General features: G+C 42.7%; 1 protein-coding gene across 1 annotated transcript in view; it reads left to right on the top strand.

Moving 5' to 3' along the window:
- The first annotated feature begins 816 nt into the window (after window positions 1–816).
- Window positions 817–21830, top strand: part of LOC308100750 (C-terminal-binding protein 2) — an 85399-nt gene continuing 64385 nt past the window's right edge. The window contains exon 1 of the mRNA XM_080449842.1: window positions 817–1075. The gene's annotated coding sequence lies outside the window, so the exon portion shown is untranslated. The remainder of the gene's footprint in view (window positions 1076–21830) is intronic.

The raw sequence follows: 21830 nt of genomic DNA, 5'->3' as shown, positions 1-21830 counted from the left end.
CGGCTAATTTCAAATAGCCTATGTATAAAATAGGGCTAAAGTGGTTAATGTATGTTTCATAATATCATTTATATCTGAAAAGTAACTAGTAACTAGAGTAACTAGTAACTAGAGAGAGAGAGAGAGTGAGGACACACAACTTTGCGTGCAGCTCATTCACACCTCGCGGTTAATTCGCTCATGCGTTAATGTGTCAATAACGCGCTAACTTTGACAGCACTACTTCTGTGTCTTTCCTCCAGGATCCTTCTCAGATCATGAACACAGAAGCCACGTCCTAGCTCTCCAGTCACAATGACATCTATTGTATGTCATACGTCCTTGTTTTCACACCAGAACAAGGAGCATCAAATAAACACGTGCCACCATTGAGTGTCAGTGATAGATAGTAGGCTTTTTGGATTTTATATCAGCATAACTTAATCAAGCACATCATCACTAGTAGCCTACGACACTACCATCATGATCCATTTCGAGAAATCAGCTTTCTTGAAAACGTCCACTGTCTGTCTGTCTGTCCCACCACGACCATCAACAACTTCAACGACGTGTACTGTAGCCTTCTGTGTGAGTGTGAGTGTGTGTGTGTGTGTGTGTGTGTGTGTGTGTGTGTGTGTGTGTGTGTGTGCGTGCGTGCGCGCGCCCATACGTGTAAGCGAGGTGGCCAAGGCTCCGCCTTATTCAAAAAGCGAGAGGAGAGAGAAAAAAAGGAAAAAAACAAACTGATACACACCTCTCAATTCTTACAGGAGGAAAAGAACAGCTAGTGTTTATGAACCGTTTTAGTAAACAGTGGGATATAAACCTGACAACATCGAGAGCAATAAGGCTTAGTTGTTTGTTTTTGGAATAAAATAATAAGATCAGAAACGGTTTCTCTGCGGGTGGCGGAGAGATTGTCCCGTTTCGTTTTTTAGGATTTAAGTTTTTTTTTTTTTTTTGGCCATCTCAAGGTGGGAACATCACTATCTTATCGAGTCATATTTGAAATGCGGTGCCCGTTATTAAGATAATCTCGGAGCACGCGAAAGAAAGCCGACGTTTGAACTACCAGTAAAACAGCCATACAGTCGAGGTAGGATTTAAGAATTATTGTTGCACAAGGGTGGTGAAAATAATTGTGTGAGTGAGTGTGTTCCTTCCACTGTGGGTACTTTGGAAAGCTGTGCACTCCATCTCCGTCCATGTGTCCCTGCGCCATCACCACCAAGCAGGATGATAAAGCACGGCGTCGCTGTCGTCGCATGTTCCTTGTCGGCAAGCGACATTATTCATTCGTTTTGAAGTTTTTAAGAGGAGGGTGCACGAGTTTATTAAGAAGGCTACGCAATGTCTTCAAAAACACTCCCCGTGGGGAGTGTTTTTGAAGACATTGCGTAGCCTTCTTTAAAGTCGTTATGATGTGTGAATAATGTTCATGAAGTCTAGTCAGTCAGTCAGTCAGTGTGAGCCTGTTGTTCTGGAAGTCAGAGGGAAGGGAAAACGTTGATGAACTTGGTTCTTTTCTATTTGAGATGGTGTGCGTGTAGTTTTATGACCCTCACATAACGATAGTGGGTTTGGAATAGCAAATGAAGCCTTAACAAATACAGACACTTTGATTTAACAAAAAAAGTTTCAGCCTGTGTGTGTGTGTGTGTGTGTGTGTGTGTGTGTGTGTGTATAGCTAGATAAATAAATAAATAGAAACCAAGCCACTGCATTACTAAGTGGGCTATTGATACAAAATCTCCATATAAGAAAGTTTGGCATTAACTTATCAAAGCATGCTTATTGGCTGACTTTAATGACTGAATTACTATAAACACAAAATACCCTCATGGTACAACTGGAGGACAACACCATGTTTAAGGGCCAAGTGGGAATTGCTTATACAAAAGACAAACCTTTTCACATTCTTTTTTTGCCCTCTGCGTCTATGGAGGCTGAAGTGGAAGAAATGTCTGAAAAGTGGAGTAGTACTCCTTTGTTTGACCAGTGAAGGGGTGGGGACTATACTGGCTGTATGCAGATGTGCTGCTGGCAGTGGACATCTGCTCCCCCCCATGGGCATTGTCACCGTGGAACTATGTTCAACCGGCCCCCCTCCCATATTAATGATATGCTGACTGTGACGTGCAACCTCTTTTCTGCACAGAGCTGGGAGTTGAAACGCCTTCTATTTTAAGCTCTGACAATTTGACACATCAAGATTTCTATCAGTTGTCTTCACAGGAGAAGGTGGTCAGTTATCGTGAATGAGAGGAATACATCTGTGAAATATGTGCAGATGAGAGATGACTACTTACTTTTGTCTTGGCTTTGTTTGTGAAAGCTCACGGTTGTTGTGGTATACAGTAACTGCTGTTTTTTTTCACCATTCGGTTTCCTCTTCCCGTGCTTTGTGAACTTTCACCCTCCTTCCAACAGATACAAGAAGACTCCTCCTTCCTTGTCTGTCTGCCTCCATCCATGATGCCTACATCCCTCCCTTTCACAACCAACCTCCTCACTCACTACACACCTCTCTCCCCATCCCCTCCCTCATCTCATGTCTTTCAGCTCCACTGGGGGCTGAACTTCCCCTCACGTCTTCCCTGGCCTTTATGTATTCAGATATGAAAGTGAAGCGTTGCCCCCCCACCACCACCCCACCCTGAGGCAAATGCATCACACATACGGAATCACAATGTACATGGCAGCTCCTATCAGGCCTTTTGATTTATCACCAACGCCCGGGAAATGCAAACCAGCACTTTAATATTTATGACATTGTGCACACTGTGTGTGTGTGTGTGTGTGTGTGTGTGTGTGTGTGTGTGTGTGTGTGTGTGTGTGTGTGTGTGTGTGTGTGTGTGTGTGTGTGTGTGTGTGTGTGTGTGTGTGTGTGTGTGTGACTGTGTGTGTCACTGTGTGTGTCACTGTGTGTGTTTGTATTGGAAATGAAGAGACCATTTTGCCTCAACAGATGTTCCCCAGTGACTGGTGGAATCGGTGAACTGTGATTACGAACATGATTTGTGTTTGTAGGGAGCACTGTTTTACATGGCTCATCTCCTACAGCGTACTCTTGTAAGATGGGATCATCTTGTGCGCCTGTGCTGTCTTATACTGTAAGTCAGTAGCCAGCTGATGGGAACGTGAGTGCGCCGAGGCAGGAAAAGATGATGATGATGATGGCTCCTGAAAGCCTTGCTGCTGCCTCTTCCTTTGCTCGCCACCTGTTCCTATGGTGTGCGGTTGTCTTTGGATTAGCTGAGCTGCGTGATGTAATGCTGAAATAAACAAGTTGTAGTTGTAGGTCCTACATTTTTGCCAGGAGGGTGTAACCAAAGCTATTGCAAATGTACTATTATTTATGTAGGTATTTCTGTGTTGAGTTGTTTATTCCTTAATTTCCCAGCTGTTTCATTTCTAACAGGTCTGGTCAGAATAGTAACCATGATGAATATTTTCTACATGACGGGTAGCACATGCACAGAGTAGACAGAGAAAAAAGAAAAGAAAAGGCAATATTAATTAATGATTAAATTGTGTTTTGACTGCCCATCTGAAGTCAAACACAGCAATGCAATTTCAACTGGTTAATATATTCTCAGTACCTAATACTCCATTTAACACAGTAATTTGGACGCTGTTGAAATAGCTCTTGTGAATTCTACTGAGAATTCCCGTAATGGCAAAGCCACTAACGCCTTCTAAAGGTTCCCATAGGAGCTGGTTTGAGAGGGTTTTACTAGCCTGTGATTGCGCTATGCATTGTCAAGAGGAGGTAATGGGTGTGAAATTACAATATGCCATCTGCCAAGGGCCCAAAACGTACAGCCTAATGTCAATCACTCAGCCGGCTCTTAAAAATTACAGAGCGAGGACGATGTAGGCCTTTAGACCTTGGGATGTAGCTGCAGTCTTTCCTTTTTAAGAGACTTTTTTTCAGTGTCTGGGTTTTCTGTGTTAGGCTTGGCCATCACTCAACAGTCCCTGCTGTTGAATTTAACACGGTCTTATTCCTTAGGTGTATAGAATTGACAAGGGCTAACGCAATTCTTATCTCAGATGATCCTGTCCCTGAGGTAATACTTAGCTTTGCCTTTATTACTAAAATACTACCGTTGAAGAATTGCCTACGAGTTCTATCATTGGAGTGATAGGTAACTTGAGGGCACAGTGCAACCTGTTACTTCAGCAAGGGTTGTACTGTAACTTTTTTATGATATATTGGCTGGTGGTGGTACTGTTGTCTCAAAGAATGACTTTTCCTGTGCATATAGCCCAAATGAAGCTTTCTCTTGTACTCCGAACACCTGGCATAGCTTGCTGTGTCTCTGTTACATTTTTGTCAAGTGTGCAAATGGTGTTTGAGATTGTAAAGAAGGATGATTTAGAAAAATGGATTGCAGCAGGTGTCTGACTCCGTTCACTGATAAGGTCTTGTTTGCCCAGTGCTGCCTCAAAGATACTGGCTGACCTGAGCCCCTCGTGGGTGTGTGGGTGCGTGCATGCATGCATGCATGCGCGTCCTCTTGTGCATCTTCCTCAAAGTGTAGCCCGGGCCCTGGGGTCAGTTTTTGTTACTATATTTACATTCTTGCTACAGTTGTACTGCTCCTGTCACATATTGTGTACACAAGCCGCCAGGGGCTTATATTTTCTATGTAATGTAGAATCAATACCAGCCATGATCCAAGTTGGCAGTGGACCAGTGGTTTTACTGCTTTTAATTAAGCACTTAGAGCCTCTTAAAAGGTTTTCTAAAAATAGCCCATGAGCTTGTAGATCTGCTATTTTGAAAAATGATGAAGGGAAGAGAAAAACAGTTTTTGAAACATTTTAGGCTATGCCCAAAATAGGGATGCCAGTGTGAAAGTGGTTAAACAAAATGCACCCTGGAGGTACAAACCCTGCCCGCACCAGCATCTGTGACCTTGACCTTTTTGACCTAAAACATTATCATCTCTTTGGGGCAGCACGTTCTGACCATTCCCACCAAGCTTTCTGAAAGTCCGGCCATCTGTTCTCGAGTTATTTAGCTAATAGGCAGACCTTGAACTTGATTGTGACCTTGACCTTTTGATCTTTTTGACCCAAAAGTTAATCATATCTTCCCAGTATCGTGAAAATCTGCCCATCCAGCTAAGAAACGGACAGGACTGGTTTCAACATGGTTACAATTCTGTGGGCAGGTCGGGGCTGTTTTATTGAGACAGAACCATATACATATAGGCTTTTGATCTTTCTCCCCTCTTCTCCTTCTTCCCTTTCTCTTAGGGAAATAACAAAACGATTGCGCAAAAACAATTTTCACCCACTGTTTTACCCCTGTAAACCTGTGATAATAAAGTTGACAATAAAGTTGATTCTGGCTACAGCATAGGCTCAAATCTAGGTATTTTTTAAAACCTGTCGTTGCTCAGCAAATAGTTTCATTCTGCACTGATGTGTGCATGTTGGTGTGCCACCAACACATGAGTGGGAAACCGCTCAATTCGGAAGGCAACAACAAAATAGCTTTATTTGCCAATAATCCCCGGGCTCCTGAAACCAAAGAACATTCATCTGCGCTGCTGTACGCTCACTGCCGTTCATGCTTGCGAGTCAGTAAATAATTTACCTCGCAGCTGTGGGATTGTGGGTGAAGGTTGTTTACTGTCCTCCTGTATTTATGACGGCAGGAGTTTGCTCACATCGCTGGGCTGGCTAATGACCTCCCACCTGGTGTAAAGCACTGCACTACGGAGGCCCATTCACGTTCTTTAATGACTGGCCCGTCTCCCCTAAAAGATGGACTAATTGCTCTTAATTGCATGTATACGTTCATTAGGTGGAAAGATGATGGAGCACTGAGGTTGTGGAGATGATGACCTAATAGGGAGGCATTAAACTGTAATGAGATGGTGAAGTTTGTGCACTGTTTACTGTTATTTGCGTGCACGTGTGGTTTGCCCGTGGACGAATATGTTGACCGAGCTTCTCTCTCCTCCCGATTGGCAAAGAAGTTTGCACTCTCACCTGGCAGAAAGTTTGTTACAGACCTCGGAAGATTAGAAATAAATTGAGGCACAGTGTGTGTGTGTGCATGTATACGTTTTTGCATGTACGTGTGTGAGTACCATGTTGTGCACGCACCGCGGGAGTTCTTGACTGCCTGCACTTCTCATTGGGGCAGAGAGGAGGCTTTCTGTAAAGCATTGTTATAAAACCAACACTTATAGCTACTGCCACTGCCAATGCTGTTCATACTGAAAGGCTTGAAGTGAAAGAGAGAGAGAGCGAGGGAGGAAGGAAGGTTGAGAGAAAGAAAGGAGGGCAGAAAAAAAGAGAGAAAATAGGAGGGGAGGTGAGCACTGCTCCCACCAGTTGTGCTGGCGCAGCGTTCAACTCTCCTGAAGTGGATTAGGCACACACACACACACACACACACACACACACACACACACACACACACACACACACACACACACACACACACACACACACACACACACACACACACACACACACACACACGGAATGTACAGTCAAAGGTATTGTTTTATTTCCTCCTCCTTTCTCTCTTCCTTCCTTTCCACTCTCTCCTGTACAGTGTCTCAAGCGAGTCAGAGCGAGGAGGTTGTGTGTGTGTGTGTGTGTGTGTGTGTGTGTGTGTGGAGGGGCTCCATTGTGCCTGGGCAGACATCCCCCCCTCGTTCCTGTCCAGCTGACATAGACTTGTGTCAGGAGGTTCCATCCTGCTGATGTTGGGAAACTAGTAAACTGAGAGAGACATCTAAAATGCTGAAGTGGGCCCCGGCCAGCAGAGAGATGGCTCTGTTTGTTGGCTCTTTCTGCTGAGCAACACTTCAGAGAGAAAACTTTCGGCCAAATTTGCTGACGGAGTGAGAATATAGAAAAGTGTCGGGAGTTGGTATTTTGGGAGTCACTCCTGGGCGAGCACATGTCACTTTGCCCATTGTGTGGCTGTGGCATTGACATTTGGATGTGGTGCAGTAAAAGTGTTGAGAAAAGTAGAAAAAACAACAACAACAAAAAAATCTAACAAAAAAAACCTTCAACTCAAGGCTGTTAACTTGCAAACAGTTTTGCCTCTGCTTACAATTCTCCAAAACGACAGACATTGAACTATCCGAACGCATGAATATGCATGATAAGCCTTCTTTTCTTCTCTGCCCTCCAAGCTGTATTTTTTCCCCCTCCCACCCAGAGGACCTGTCATGCTGTTTGATTCGCCCTGACATTTGAAAAGGTCCTTGAATTAAAAAAAAAAGCTATTTATGACAACTGGAGAACTCTCCTCACAGCAGAGTAAAAATTGTGTTTTCAAAGGAGCACTGCTCCTGCATATTTAAATGCTAATGGCCCTCTGAATGCACAGGCTAATAGGATGATTCAGTCTGGAATAGTGCAGTATGTGTTCAATCTCGGCATACACAGTATAGTATAGTAGGTGTGGTTTCATTAGCTCTTCCCTGTGTGCAATGTTCATTAGCTCATTTTGTTAATTCTGAAATATGTGGAATTTTTCATAAATGGACAGATTTTATATGTTCATGACAACTTGGAAATGGTATCTTGTAAACACACACACACACACACACACACACACACACACACACACACACACACACACACACACACACACACACACACACACACACACACACACACACACACACACACACACACACACACACACACACACACACACGGCACAAGGCAGATCTTCAGGGAAATCTATTTCTAACATCCTGGCATGTGTGGTATATTATTTTGTCAGTTATGACACAGATAAAGTTTAACAGCTTGTTTTACTGTCTTGCTGCTGTCTTGTGGCAGAGTTTGAGTAGCTGTCTTAGACAGGGCCCATGGGACACAAGCTAGGTAGTCATGTAGTTAGGTGTCAGGTCCTTGGTTTATGTTGAACTGGAAGTGTGTGGTAACATAAGCTAGCGAGCCTCAGCCCAGCAGTGTCACAGCTCCCCTGGACTTTGACCTGGATGTGGAATGCTCCAAAATCCACAGCTCCTAAGCCACAGACCTTAACAGGTCCACTCCATTTGGTTCCATTTGTACACTAAGGATTTTATTTGATTCCGTTTTTAAATTGTGTGTGGACACAGGATGATTGGTGATGCTATTAGATAGGCAGTTGGATTCTAGCCTGTTACCACATGCATGACATACATTTTAACACAATTGAATGTACTTGAATGATGAATGTAGATTGCGGTTTCAGACCCTTTCTCTTTTAATGTAGCAAGTGTAAGCAACGGCTGTCTTGAATGTACAAAAAAAACATCTACTACTTAGCATGTCTTTTGTACGTTTAACAGGCTCTTTTGCTGGCATAAATGCTGGCATGATTCCAAAAAGGGAATCTGGCATGGGTCCATGGAGCCAAGTGACTCCCTAACTGCTCTGTTGAGTGAAAGACTGCACTTCCCGTAGAGTAAGCTGAACTGCAAACACCAGCCTGCTACTACTACTACTATCGCACACACACACACACACACACACACACACACACACACACACACACACACACACACACACACACACACACACACACACACACACACACACACACACACACGGCATGTGATGAAATATACATTAAGCCTTATGCTAGGAAAAGCAACAGAAGTCATTACTAAAGTTATGGAAGTTTTTGCAAAAGCAAAATCACTGATGTACTGTAGTAGGATGACAAAGACTTATCACGCTGTCTACGTTATGAAAATGTGTATTTCTAATGGCGTTTGGCGTGCATGCAGGCTAATGCTTTGATAATCTGCATGTGGGAAACGTAGTGGGATGGTTGGCTTCTAAACTCGCCGGCTTGTTCGCGCATCATAGAAAAAAAGATTTTGCCTATGCGGTGATGTCTGATTCCCGATCCTGAACAAAAGATTTCCTTGCGGGTTAATGTTTCACCACTAGCGAGAGGCTGTACTACACACTACCCCCAGTGCTTCCTGCTCACTGTGAATACACCCCCGAGAGTTGATATGAGATTAGCAATAGATACTGAAGGGATGTTAAAAAAAATAATATATATATATGTATGTGTGTGTATTATAATTTAAGGACCTTTCCCCTTCTAAAGTGATGACTGTACTGCTTTATTTGCTGCTGTAAAGTAAAGCTAGCCTTTAAAGCTTTAAAAACATTTTAGATGTCTTTGTTATCTGTAACCTGGCATATTCGGGTCACTTCCAAATGTGTTCACTTGTGAACACAACAAACATATTAACTGTAAACAGGGTTTTGTTACAAAGCCCACCACAGTAGATGCTAGCTATAGCCCTGAGGGTTGTACACCCTTTGACCTAATTGTGTTATTTTTCTGAAAACGTAGCCCGTGCCAGTAGGAGACAGAGAAGTCCATTAGTAAGATATGAGTGCTACACTGCATGAGGGCTGCATTGGCAAAAATTCTGCTGAGGTGGCCTGTGCTCTAGCAACTGTTATACTGACCTGCTGCTTCAAATCAAGATAGTTTGAACGGGGAAAAAAAGGGATGGAAAAAATAACACATCTAAAAGCATCTAGACAAGTTCAGCTATTGGGATATCTAAAAATTCCATGTCATTTGTGCTTATTTCAGTATTTCAGGCCGGATGGCAAGTTGAAAGCGTTCGCTTCCCGCGTTCGCGCGTCTTACTTGTCTTATTCATTCAGTGTAAAACACGTTTAATTAGAAATCGGTTCAATTAACCTTAATTTAATTTAGAGTCTTGAAGGGCTGAGGTTTGAGGCTGAACGTTTTTCAAGGACCCTTTCACATTACATACCTTTTAATAATCTCTATTTCTCTTTTTTTATTCACCCGCCAGCCTGTGTTTATTTTCCTGTGTTTTTTTTTTTACCTCATCCTTGACCTTTCCTCCTTCCTCTCTTTCACGCATGGATGAGCATGTGACAAATAAAGTCTTTAGATCTTGAATCTCTCTCTAAACATCAGTCCGCTGCCTCGTCTGTCTGCCCTCTCATCGTGTCTCTGTTTACCTCCGTTTCTCGAATACTTTCATATTGTTGCTCACAGGTGGCAGAAGGTGCTAGCTGCTCTCAGTGCGCCATCTGTGCTTAGTGTTCTTTGGTATTGGTTGAATACCTGCCTCTGTTAGCGGTCAGGAAAGTGGTCCAGCATAATTAACCTGCCTGATTCACATACATATTTATGGCAGCAGTTATGTAGGCTCAACCACGTCGGCCACAACAATGCAGGCAGGTGCACACACACACACACACACACACACACACACACACACACACACACACACACACACACACACACACACACACACACACACACAAACATTCACGAGTGTACAACCTGTGTGCTCTCACACGCACAAACGCAAGCATGCACATACATAAATTGGTTCTTTTATCAGCGTGACTTTTAATTCCCTGACCAACTTGAAAAGAGTCTAGCATAAGTACGCTCATGCAGATGCGCTTGTGACAGAACCTAGACTGAATAGAGCTCCTTTCAGGTTGTCCTTACAAGATACTGTCCACCGTCAGTCCGGCCTAGTCTCACGCTTTAGGCTTCACATTTCGCCACTTGGACGGGAACCTCGACATCCACGTGCTGACGACGAGGGTACCCTTTTGTGTACCACGTTGACGCTATGTGGAACTATGTGCTATTTGGAAATCAATTATAACTGATTACCACCGTGTCAGTATGTAACTTGGACGGCGCTGAGACAAAGCGAGGCCATCGCACCACTCAGCACAGGCACTCGCTCCGCTTACGCCTCACTCGGACGTGCCTCACGGGTAGGGCTTGTCGTGACATTTTAGTTGACAATTGATTGTCGTACAAACAATTACGATTAACGATCTTATTGTGTTTTCGGCAATAACACTTCTGTAAACAAAAATTGCACAGTCAGATATGACGAATAACTTTGTCATGACAAGCCATGCATCTAATAATGTATTACTTTTTTTTTAAAATGGGTGGAGGGGAGAAAGAAAGCAAAGATCTACATGTCTCGTGAGCTTGTAGATCGGCTATTGTCACTGTTTTTAAACAGATACATTTATGCAAATGAATGGAAATGATTCTGACGATTATGCAAAATGATTGGGATTATCTCAAATAATTGGGATTACATCAAATAATCAGGCGATTATGTAACAATTGTGACAGGCCTACTCACAAATAGCCACACCAGTATCGGAAAAGCTGCCAATACTGCCTAAAATGCTGGCATCGGAAAGTATGCCAGTCCATGCCATTCCGATACCATGTAATTTATCACATGATGAGATTTCATTTACAGTCATATTTTGATCGATTCAGCTGATGTTGCACGACTGTTCTATACTCTTACTGTACTATTTACATTATTATTTTACTAACTTGTAGCTGCACATTAACAATTATTAATTATTTAGTCCTAGATCAGTGGTTCTCAAACCTTTTAATTTCAAGGACCCCCATAACTCTGAGAGTGTACAAATGGAACCAATTTTGGTTCTATTTGTACACTCTCAGAGTTACAGAGCAGTAAGGGTCCATTTTGGAGCCACCTCAAGGAACCCAGGTGGTCCCTGGACCCCACTTTGAGAACCACTGACCTAGATTTGTTTAAATTACACACTGGTATCCCATCGGTACTCAGTATCGAACGATACGCAAGTTATGGGTATCGGAATTGGTGATTCAGGAAGGACATTTTTTAAATCTCTAATTGTGATTCCCATGCTTCCCTTCTCATGCAAACTCTTGATCGACAGCCTTGAGCCTCTTTGCTGGACTGTGTGTATCTAACACACTTCTTTTCTGTTTCGTCAGGTAAAATACACAGTAGATCCCCTGTTCCCTGAAAGCTGTGAGACACCTACATTTTGTCCCCCCAGCCTAGTGCTGGGTGATATGGCCTACCTTTGATATCATAATATATACTCTACATTTATATAAATAGTATACTGTATGTGTGTATATATATAAATATAAATATATATATTCAATATGACTCGATATGACTTCTATATTCTATATATGACTTCAATATGACTCGATATTTAAAGTACTAAAGTTTATAAATAGCGTAATATTCCTGTATACAATCGTGTGTTTCCCAGGGCTCATTTTGTGAGTTTTTAACGATAGACTTAATAATAGCCTATATTAACTCTTACCCTGCCAGAGTTTTTTCAAAAAGTCTGTAGCCTCTGCCAGGGTTTTGACCGATTTTGGTACCTTTTCGCATAGCCACAGAATATTTTTCTCCAGTATGATTGATCCCAGATAATTTCTAATCACAGATGAGATTCAGGTGTGGTTTCACAAATGTCAACGAGGTCAATTTGACCTTGTTGTCATGTGTTGTTTGATGTTTGAAAATAGCTCAAAACCAGTAGTTTCAAACCAAAAAACATTGTGAATTGTTTGTCCGTTTCAATTTTAACATTGAAGTGGATGGAGCAGCAAATCTTTGGGAATTGTTATCTCCTTATTCGTTTGGAATATCGAAAAGGTGTCAATCTTAAATAATTAGAGAATCTTTTTAGAAATTTTTTTTTTTTGAAAAGTTTTTTTTTTTTTTTTAAAGACGTTTTTAAACGTCTTTGGCAGGCAATAGCTGAAGGCCCAAAGACGTTTATAAACGTCTTTGGCAGTTATAGAGTTAAATGTACAATTCTAAAATGAAATTGAAAAACAATTGCTATGATACACATTTAAAGTGAAAACGAAACGTGTCCCGTGCGCGAGAGAGAGAGAGAGAGGGAGAGGGGTGGGGTGGGGTGGGGGGTGAGGGATGGCATTCTTTGTCAAGATGCAACCTTTTCCCAAAACATTGTATAGTGTTTGCTATCTGTTTAGGCCAATTGCCTTCACAACATTGCCGCGATTCTTGGTGGTGACACAGACCAGCCGCTCCTCATACAGATTCCACAAATTTAAGGCATCTTTAAGCAATCGTCTCGCCTGTGTGATCTTCGAGTGCATAGTTTTTCTGCAAGCTTCTTGCTTTCTCAGCTCCCAATCTTCAACATAGGGAGCAGTAAAGCTCAAATATGGTTACGTTTTGTGTCTAGAGACGACAAGATATTCATACGTGGACACATCACGCTTTATTGACTCTGTGTTGTCTGCTTAATCTTTGAAAGAAAATAAAAAAATAATTTCTCTCGCCAGTGTGCCCGTGAAGACCCTTCCCCGTGCCAATGGTGGCACCCATGCCTAAGGTTGCCTACCCCTGAACCCTGTGTGGTTTAGAGTTCACATTCTTGACGTAACTTTCTAAACTTTACAGGAGCCGTAAAGAGAGTGGCGGCTCTCTTTAGCCTGACCGTTCTCTCTCACAGACTATAGTTGTTTATTCGCTATCATTTTGCCTGTAACAGAACCATTTCCAAATGGCAGATGTTACGTGTCCTCTTTTTGGAACTAATTTGGTCCCGCTAGCGCCTTTCTTTCTCTGCCAAAATGATGAATTAAAACACTTTCACTTCATAGTTACTTCATGCTGCTTACTTCATACCTCCTGCTGCTTCATAGCAGCAGGAGTGGAGTTTCCACCTGGTAATCGAACTAATCGATTTAATCTATTTGATTAAAGTAGTCGATTTGGGGGAAAACAACGTGTCACATCGCAATACGTTGTGAGCTTGCAGGTCGGCTATTTTTGCACGACGCCGTTGTACGACAAAGGCTTAATTGGTTAATCAGACAGACTAATCAATTTAGTTAATTATGAAAAAATCTATTACAATTGTTTTGTGTCGATTCATTGATATACGAAAACATTTTATAAATCATAAAAAGAATGCTCCTCTCGGTCGATTATTCGATTAATCAAAAATATCAATAGAATGTTCGCTGAGAAAATATTCGATGGTTGCAGCCTAAGTGTACAGTACACTACATTCCTGGACCATTACATTTTTACCCTCTCAGAATTAAATTAACAGGATTTGTGTGTGTGCGCGTGCGCGTGCGTGCGATTGCAACAGCATTCAGCTGCGTTTTCACAGCCCAGCTGAGACTGACAGATGGAATCACTTCACACGCAGACAGACAGACAGGCAGGATACAGGAAACCGGGGCGTGTTGAGTGGTCCTGGTGCTGCAGTGGTGGGTTCCTATTAATCTAGGTCAGTGGTGTTCAGCTCACAGCTGGTGAGCCTCAGGGCTGGGTCTGGCCTCTGCTTCACCCTGGCGATCTCAGAACACCACTGGTCCAAGTCACAGGTTTTCAAAGAAGGGGCCACCAGGAGGGCCAATCGGAAAGGAGAGGAAATTATATATATATATATATATATATATATATATATAGTGACATTGTATAGTGTTTGTACAGTAACTGGAGTGTTTTCAGGTCGGAATACAAATTTAAAGTGAAATTGAAACTGATGACTCAAGGAAATGAGCAGACAAAATGAGAAGTGAAACACTATAAAATTGAGGCTGATAAATGTGTACTCTCTCCTGATTGGATGAAATTGGCAACATACCTGAAAATGTATTTTCTGTTTATTAAAGTGCTGGAGAGACGGGGAGACCCCTGTTACTAATCAAATGTTATAGCAATGATTACAATCAAAAGTTTTTGTTTTAATCCCCCCAAAATATCACTTAAATTCCACCACATTTTAAACATATGAAGTCAAACCTTGTGCGAAGTCTTTAAATTGTTGTCAGAAAATGTTGTGAAAAGCGCATAACAATCTTTCAAACGAGGAATATTTGGTGTTTGGAAATCATTTAGAGATGTCTAACGTTATCCGGAGCAAGTTACTAAATGTGTCCAATTACTAAAGTAAATAGGTAGGTAATATGTCATACATGATGTTCAATACTGTAAATTCACTAGTCAGAGGGGTTGGGAAGTGTTCTTATGTTCTTATCCACCAGTCCTCTCATTCCAACGCTTACACCCCTGCTCTTCTCACTACCAGAAGCAGTCCTTGTTTTTTATGCTCCACAGCCTAAATGTACTCTTTAATCAGCCACTGTTTGATTGAAGACACCTTTTTAAAGAGTTTGGCCCCTTTCCAGCATTATCATTTCTTCATCGCATGTTATATTTTGTTGAAGTAAGGATTTAAAGTGCCATTTCCCCGATGCATAATTATGCCATAGCCCTAAAAGATAATTGCTGTTTGTCGTCCTGGCTCGTTCCTTCAGGGTTCCAGTCTTACTACAGCTAATTGGTTTTAAACATTTCTCCTCTACAAGGTGTATGGGACTACCGAGGATAATGTTGGATATTAGTGTTTGGATTGGTGTTATGGGAGTAAACTTTTCAGTGCGGTCCCTGTGTTGGGTGGATGTTGTTCAGGCCTTGTTGTTAATGAGCTGTTTGCTGATGATGAAGAGGCGCTAAAGAGCTGCGAATGAAAGGGTGAGGTGATGGTGACAACTATAGACAACAGTTTCACACTGGCAGTGTGAAAGCCCTATCATTGATAGGCCTATCATTAGAACTGCATGGGGCGTCCGGGTGGAGCAGGGGTAAAAGGTCCTGGGTGCTCCAACAAACATAATTTACTGTGTTCACGGGAGGGAAGCCGGCCTGAGAGGGCGTTTTCTCTCACTGGACTAGCGACTTGGTTGGTCAGGAAACCTGTTCAGCAGGGGTGCAGAACTCTGAAGACTAGCATGTTCCTCTGCATCCTCCCTGTGAAAAGCCTCACTGTCAGGTGAAAAGAACCGGCAAGCGATGTCATGTCTATCAAGGGATACTTGGTTATCAATACCATCCCTAAAGACCTCTACAGAGCGGCCCTGACAGCGGCATTGATAAGGGTCGATAAGCGTCTCTGGCCGAAAATCTGTTGTAGTGTGTGCGGTGTGTAGATGGTGGTGAGGTATCACTTACCATTGTTCACCCGACTGAACAAGCTCAGCCACTGTCACCCGTCGATAACAACGGGGACGGAGAGGGGGTGCGGAGAGGAGGGGTAGAGCTCTCTGGTTCGCTGTTTTTACCCTCGTTCAGCCCGAGCGACTATAGCTCTGTCAACTCAACATGTGGAACTGCTGCTACACAACTGCACAGCCTGTGAGTAGCTGAACTGACATCAGCAGTACTTCTCATCTCATTACAGACAGAGATGACAAGGTGAACAGCATGCATAACTAACGGGTTGTGTAGAATACGAAAGTGATCATGTCCCCCTTTAACGTGCCGCTTGTTTTGACTTAATGTCTCATGACTCCCATCCCAGCGCATGTTTTTGTTGGCCAATAATGCTGCTCACGCAGGCGCACAACACCATCAGCCCACAGTCTGTACGATGTGTAGAGATCGTGCCCATAGCAGGTTTTTCCACACCTTTCACCTGACTGATCCTGCAGGGTCTGTACAACAAAGTTTGGTGTGTAGGCCACTGAAGGCCATCCAGTGGGGTTCAGTAGCAACAGGACTACACCTGTGTGGGGAAATTAGGAATTGTCATAAAGACTTGGGAGAAAAGGGGAGGGGGATTATGAACGATTCAGGGGTCTTCTCATACACAACGTAGGTTGTACAATATATTTTCTTACACTTAGGTTCTCAGGCTGAAAAGATACTCTGATCTGTGTAACTGTGATATAATACTGAGTCTTGGCATTATTGAGTTTGTACCGTGTCAGTCCCAGGCTGACCTAAAAGAGATGTTTACCTAAGGATGTGCTGTCTGTGTGGGTTAGCCCCTTGATGCTGATCTGTGTCAGGGACCAGGCTGCAATGTGGATTCTGCAGCAAATATATAAGAAAAGGTATCAGTGGCACAGCCAGGCCTTTTACTCGACACCTAAAATACAGTAGACTCATGTTTCATGTGGTTGTGCGTGCACGTATGTGTGCTTTGTGAATTGAGATCAGGATTCATATTTGCCTTTTATCCATACTCAGCAAAATGCAGGGCTCAGTTTTTACACCCTCAAAATTTCTTAAATGAACAGCCAACCAAAATTACATCACATGTTTTGTGTACAGTCCACTGGTGTGGGCCTGGAGGCAACTGTCCCAGCTAGCCACTATGCCATTGACAATTCCCTGTCTAATTAAACCATTTTCAAAATCATGAGTGCTTATATCTCTTTCGATTTAATTAAAATATAGTCTGCAGAGATTTGTTACTTCGTTAGATTTAGAGGGAGTTACTGAGAGAGCGAAAGCAGGTCCCCATGTCCAATGCCACAGTGAGTTTAGCTAACCAGCCACCTCACGCAATAATGCCGCCATTGCGCATTTCCTGGTATGACGAATGGGCATTATTACAAAATTGCGCATTAAACCAAGTCAGCAGTTAGCGTTGCTGCAGTCCCATTATGTTTAGAGAGCAGAGCGAATGTCGGAGAGAAGAGACGAGGGAAGAAGAAGAAGAAAAGAGGGGAGGGGCCAAGGAGGGGATCACGTCTCGCAGAAAAAGAGCCATGTAAAGGGGAAGAAGGAAAAAAGTAAACAAGGAAAATCAAAAGGAAGCTCGTCTGCCAGAAGCTGACAGAATAGAGGAAGGATGAAGGGAACGAGAGGGCGAGAAGGGTGGATGCCGAGAGAAATTGGGAGGGGGGGCTGGCGAGCAAGATAAAGAGAGGCAGAAGGAGCAGAGCCATAATTGGCAGCAGCCAGTGTATTTAACGCAGTGGAGAGATATGGGGATATGAGAGAGAGAGAGGGAGGTGGGACGGAGGAAGGTGTAAATCAGCGGTCAGGGCGACAGTTTTACGTGCCCCTCAGAGGCCCCAACTATCCCATTAATGAGACAAGGGAAACCTTATCCACCTTCTTCTCTCTCTCCCCCTCTCTTTTTTTCTTTCTGCCATCGTGCACTTTCAGAGACCTAAATCAATGACTTTTAAGTATTCACTCTTACACTACTTGATGGATGGCAGCTGTACGATTTGTCTTCCTGGTGATTTGGAAACGTTTATAGTGTGAGGTGTAGTGTAAGATATCCATGGTCTAAGGAAGTGGTTCAGTGATGCACGGTGACGTGGTTAGTGAATGGTTTACTACATCTACCAAAATGGCACAAATACACCCCCCACTTCCTACAAATCGGCGAGGTCCCTACAACTACAAATCGGTTAGAGTAAACATCAGATGGTCTGTTTGTGTGTGTGTGTGTGTGTGTGTGTGTGTGTGTGTGTGTGTGTGTGTCTGTCTGTCTGTCTGTCTGTCTGTCTGTTTCTGTGTTCTTCCAGCCTATGAAGAGGTCATTGGGTTCATAGAGTTGAGCTGGGTCACTGAGGTCAAGGGATTCTGGAAGGTTTGGTTGATGATATAATGGCCGATCTTCAGTGTGAAAAAATGTCCTCAGATGCGTTTGATGCTGTAGCTGTTCTGTCATTCTTTCGCCTCCTCAGTTTCCTTTAACCAAACCCACAGGCTTTTCTACTGTGGGTTCTCCTGGGACGTGGCTCCAATCAATACGATGCTCTCCCTCTCGCTCACTTGTTCGTTCTTTCTTTCTCTTCCTCTCATGTCTGAGTCAGTCCCATTGCCCACCTAAACAAGACCTCCTGGGATGCCTGGCACTCAAACAGACTTTCCCTCACAAAAGGAGGAGACAAACGAAACTGAGACAGGAGAGGTAACACGAGATAAGTAATCAAAAGGAAATAAGTCTCTCTCTAAGCCCTTCTCTCTCAATGTTCTTGTGGAAAATATTTCTGTACAGGATGTCAAGCTGAGATGTAATACCCCCATTCATTTTGTATATGATGTCAGTACAGTGCAGTATAATGTTCACCACTGCAATCCCATTTTTTTGTGGCATCCTAAAGGGCAGTAGTAGGAAGTGTGCTGTGTTATGCCTCTCAGTCAGTCTGTGCAGGCTGTCTTTTGATTTAAAACAGCAGAAATGCTGACAGAGTTGCAGAGTGTGTGAGCCCCGGCAGAGGGCTGTGGTAGGATTCATTTGCTATAGAGTGCCAGATGGTTTCTTAACCACCACTTTATCTCAGTGCACAGCTGCGTCTGCTTCCACAAGCGTTCCCATGCCCCTGACTTTGAGCGCCTCTCAACTTCAGGCTGAATACCTACAGCACGAACAATGCTTCAACAATAAAACCACTCCATTGTGCTGCTGTCACCTGTAATATTCACTTCTAAAAGAAAATGTCAGCCTTTAATAAAGCGTTGAATAGTTCTGTTACAGAATGAGAACTACTGTTTGGAAAAAGAAGTGGCCCCACAGCATTCTTTTGATTTACCAGGTGCTTTTATTGAAATTAATCCTCCTTAAATCTTTAATTGCAAAATGATATCATACTGAGTGTGTGATTCGAGTCTAAAATCGCTTGTATTGCACAACTAGAAGCATACTGAATGTCAATGTTGAAATGAAAACAATGCAGTACATCTAATTATAGTATCTAAAAACTGCCATCAATGCAGTATTTTGTATTTCTTTCTCAGTGTTTTCTGCACCTGCCATCATTTCATATTTCCAGGTAGAGGTGAATCATTTCATATTTCCAGGTAGAGGTGAATGTCCTTGCAAATGAACTTCAGATTTGGTATCTGACTTTGTTGTTACCACTGAGCAGAGCTTGGAGGGGTGGGCACCAGAGAAACAATTAGCAAAGGTGTAGATCTGAGTGATAACATTCACAAACTCATCAAGGAACCTGGCAGAACAAACAACACATCTACAAAGGGGTGTGTGTGTGTGTGTGTGTGTGTGTGTGTGTGTGTGTGTGTGTGTGTGTGTGTGTGTGTGTGTGTGTGTGTGTGTGTGTGTGTGTGTGTGTGTGCCCACAAGTATAGTAAGAACCAGAATTACAATTATTAAGAGACTCAGATTTGGGATAGGATTAGGCATTTAGCGGTTTTGATTGATTGCATACTTTATTAGACAGAAATGTAAACCGTACAGTCAGACATTTGAGCTAAAAGGATAACACAACAAAGTCCTGGGGACTTGTTTCCATTGTGGTCGTATGTATTCAATTCATAAAAGTAACACAAATACAATATCATCAACAAATATAAAACACTATATGTACAAAGTAGAAAAAATAAAAACAAACTGTAGGCAGTGAATGCCATCACCTTTCTATGGGAAAATTGAGTTTACCTCCCCTTTTGGCCTCCTGAAAGATGGATTTTCAGGCCTGTTTTGAAGGAAGTCAGTGATCCAAATTTTTTAAGGGATGGTGTCAGGGCATTCCACAGTTTGGTGGCAGTGCAGTAGAAAGATAATTTACCCATGTTTGTTCTATAGGTGGGTGGTACTACCAGATGATCGTTGTTGTCGCTCCCTCTAATATTGTGGGTGTCACTCACTTTAGGTTAGGGTGAGGGTTAGGGTTAGTTGTTTCAGGGTGAAGGATAGGGATGATGGTTTTCATGTACCCACAAAGATAGGTGGGTGTGTGTGTGTGTGTGTGTGTGTGTGTGTGTGAGAGAGAGAGAAAGCCAGTATCTCAGCTCTTCCATAGCAAGCTCTTCCTGTGTGCTCACACAGGATCATGTTGCTTGGCTTCTGTTTGTTGAACTAGACAATCCCTGAGGCTGTGTATGTGTGTGCCTACACATGTGTGGGTGTCAGTGAGCGTGTTCATGTGGAACTGATTTGTGTGCCCGTAGCATCAATGTGTGGCCAGATTATTTTGTTATGTACTCACATCTTAAACACACACACACACACACACACACACACACACACACACACACACACACACACACACACACACACACACACACACACACACACACACACACACACACACACATTCGTCTTACTATCTTTGATGAGACATCAAAAAAAAAATTTCTTAAAACATGCCATCTTTACTTAACCTGCTGGCCCAACATAACCTTTATCTCAAAAGCCCTATGCCAAAACTGAACCTAACCTTAATGCTAACTTTCAACCGTAGTAGTAAAACGCGCGCTAGGGGTGTGCCGATATATCGTCCCGCGATATATCGCGATACGTTTTCGTGACGATATGTATCGTTTTGGGGGGAAAAAATATCGTTTTGATTTCTTTTCTTTTTTTCAACACAATAATAATAATCAGGCATGCAAACAGCCCCGAGGTGAAAAGGGTGACAACATGTTGTTGTTTTTTCGGGTCAGGTGTCACACTATTGCCCTAAGTTTGCATGTCTGAGTAATGCAAAAACAGAATTATTTGTTTGCATTTGCTTGTTTTCTCCCCCATATATTTTCATAATAAAAAAGTGCGTATCGTATCTAAATCGTTTCGAAGTTGTGAGCCCAATATCGTATCGTATCGTTTCGTGAAATTAGTGTATCGGCACACCCCTAGCGCGCACACACACACACACACACACACACACACACACACACACACACACACACACACACACACACACACACACACACACACACACACACACTTGTTCCTTGCCGATGCTGTAGCTCTGAAAGTATCTCACAGCCCAATTCCCTTCCAATTCTGTTAAGTTATGTAACAGCACTTAAAGTAGCAGTCCACTTGTGACAGTGCTCAGGGTTGACTGTGCTTCTTGCAATGCTCTCCATTTAGTAAGTGCTCTGCTAAAACTTGCTGTTGACTTAATACTGTACCTGCTGAGTGGAGCCCATTAGTTTTTTAGCCTTCCAAATGGAGTGGATCTCTTTATCATGTGCATCATGTCATGCACCAGGAATGAATTCAACTGATATGAAGTATTGTACTACTACTAATTAGAAATGTAATGAAACTATCGTCTCTCTGGCTCAGTTATATACCCGACATTGGGTCCATTGATGTTCTTTAAAATTTTGACTATATTGTCAACAAAATGTAAAGGAAGACATTTTTCGATGCATATTCTTTATTGTTCTTGCGGAAATTCATTTTGTACCAAGCAGCCATCAGGATACAAAAAAATCACAAAACATAAATACACAATACATAGA

This window comes from Gymnoscopelus braueri, assembly GCF_963280865.1.
Source record: "Gymnoscopelus braueri genome assembly, chromosome: 14".
Taxonomy (NCBI): Eukaryota; Metazoa; Chordata; class Actinopteri; order Myctophiformes; family Myctophidae; genus Gymnoscopelus; species Gymnoscopelus braueri.
This window is presented reverse-complemented; position numbering and strand designations above follow the sequence as displayed.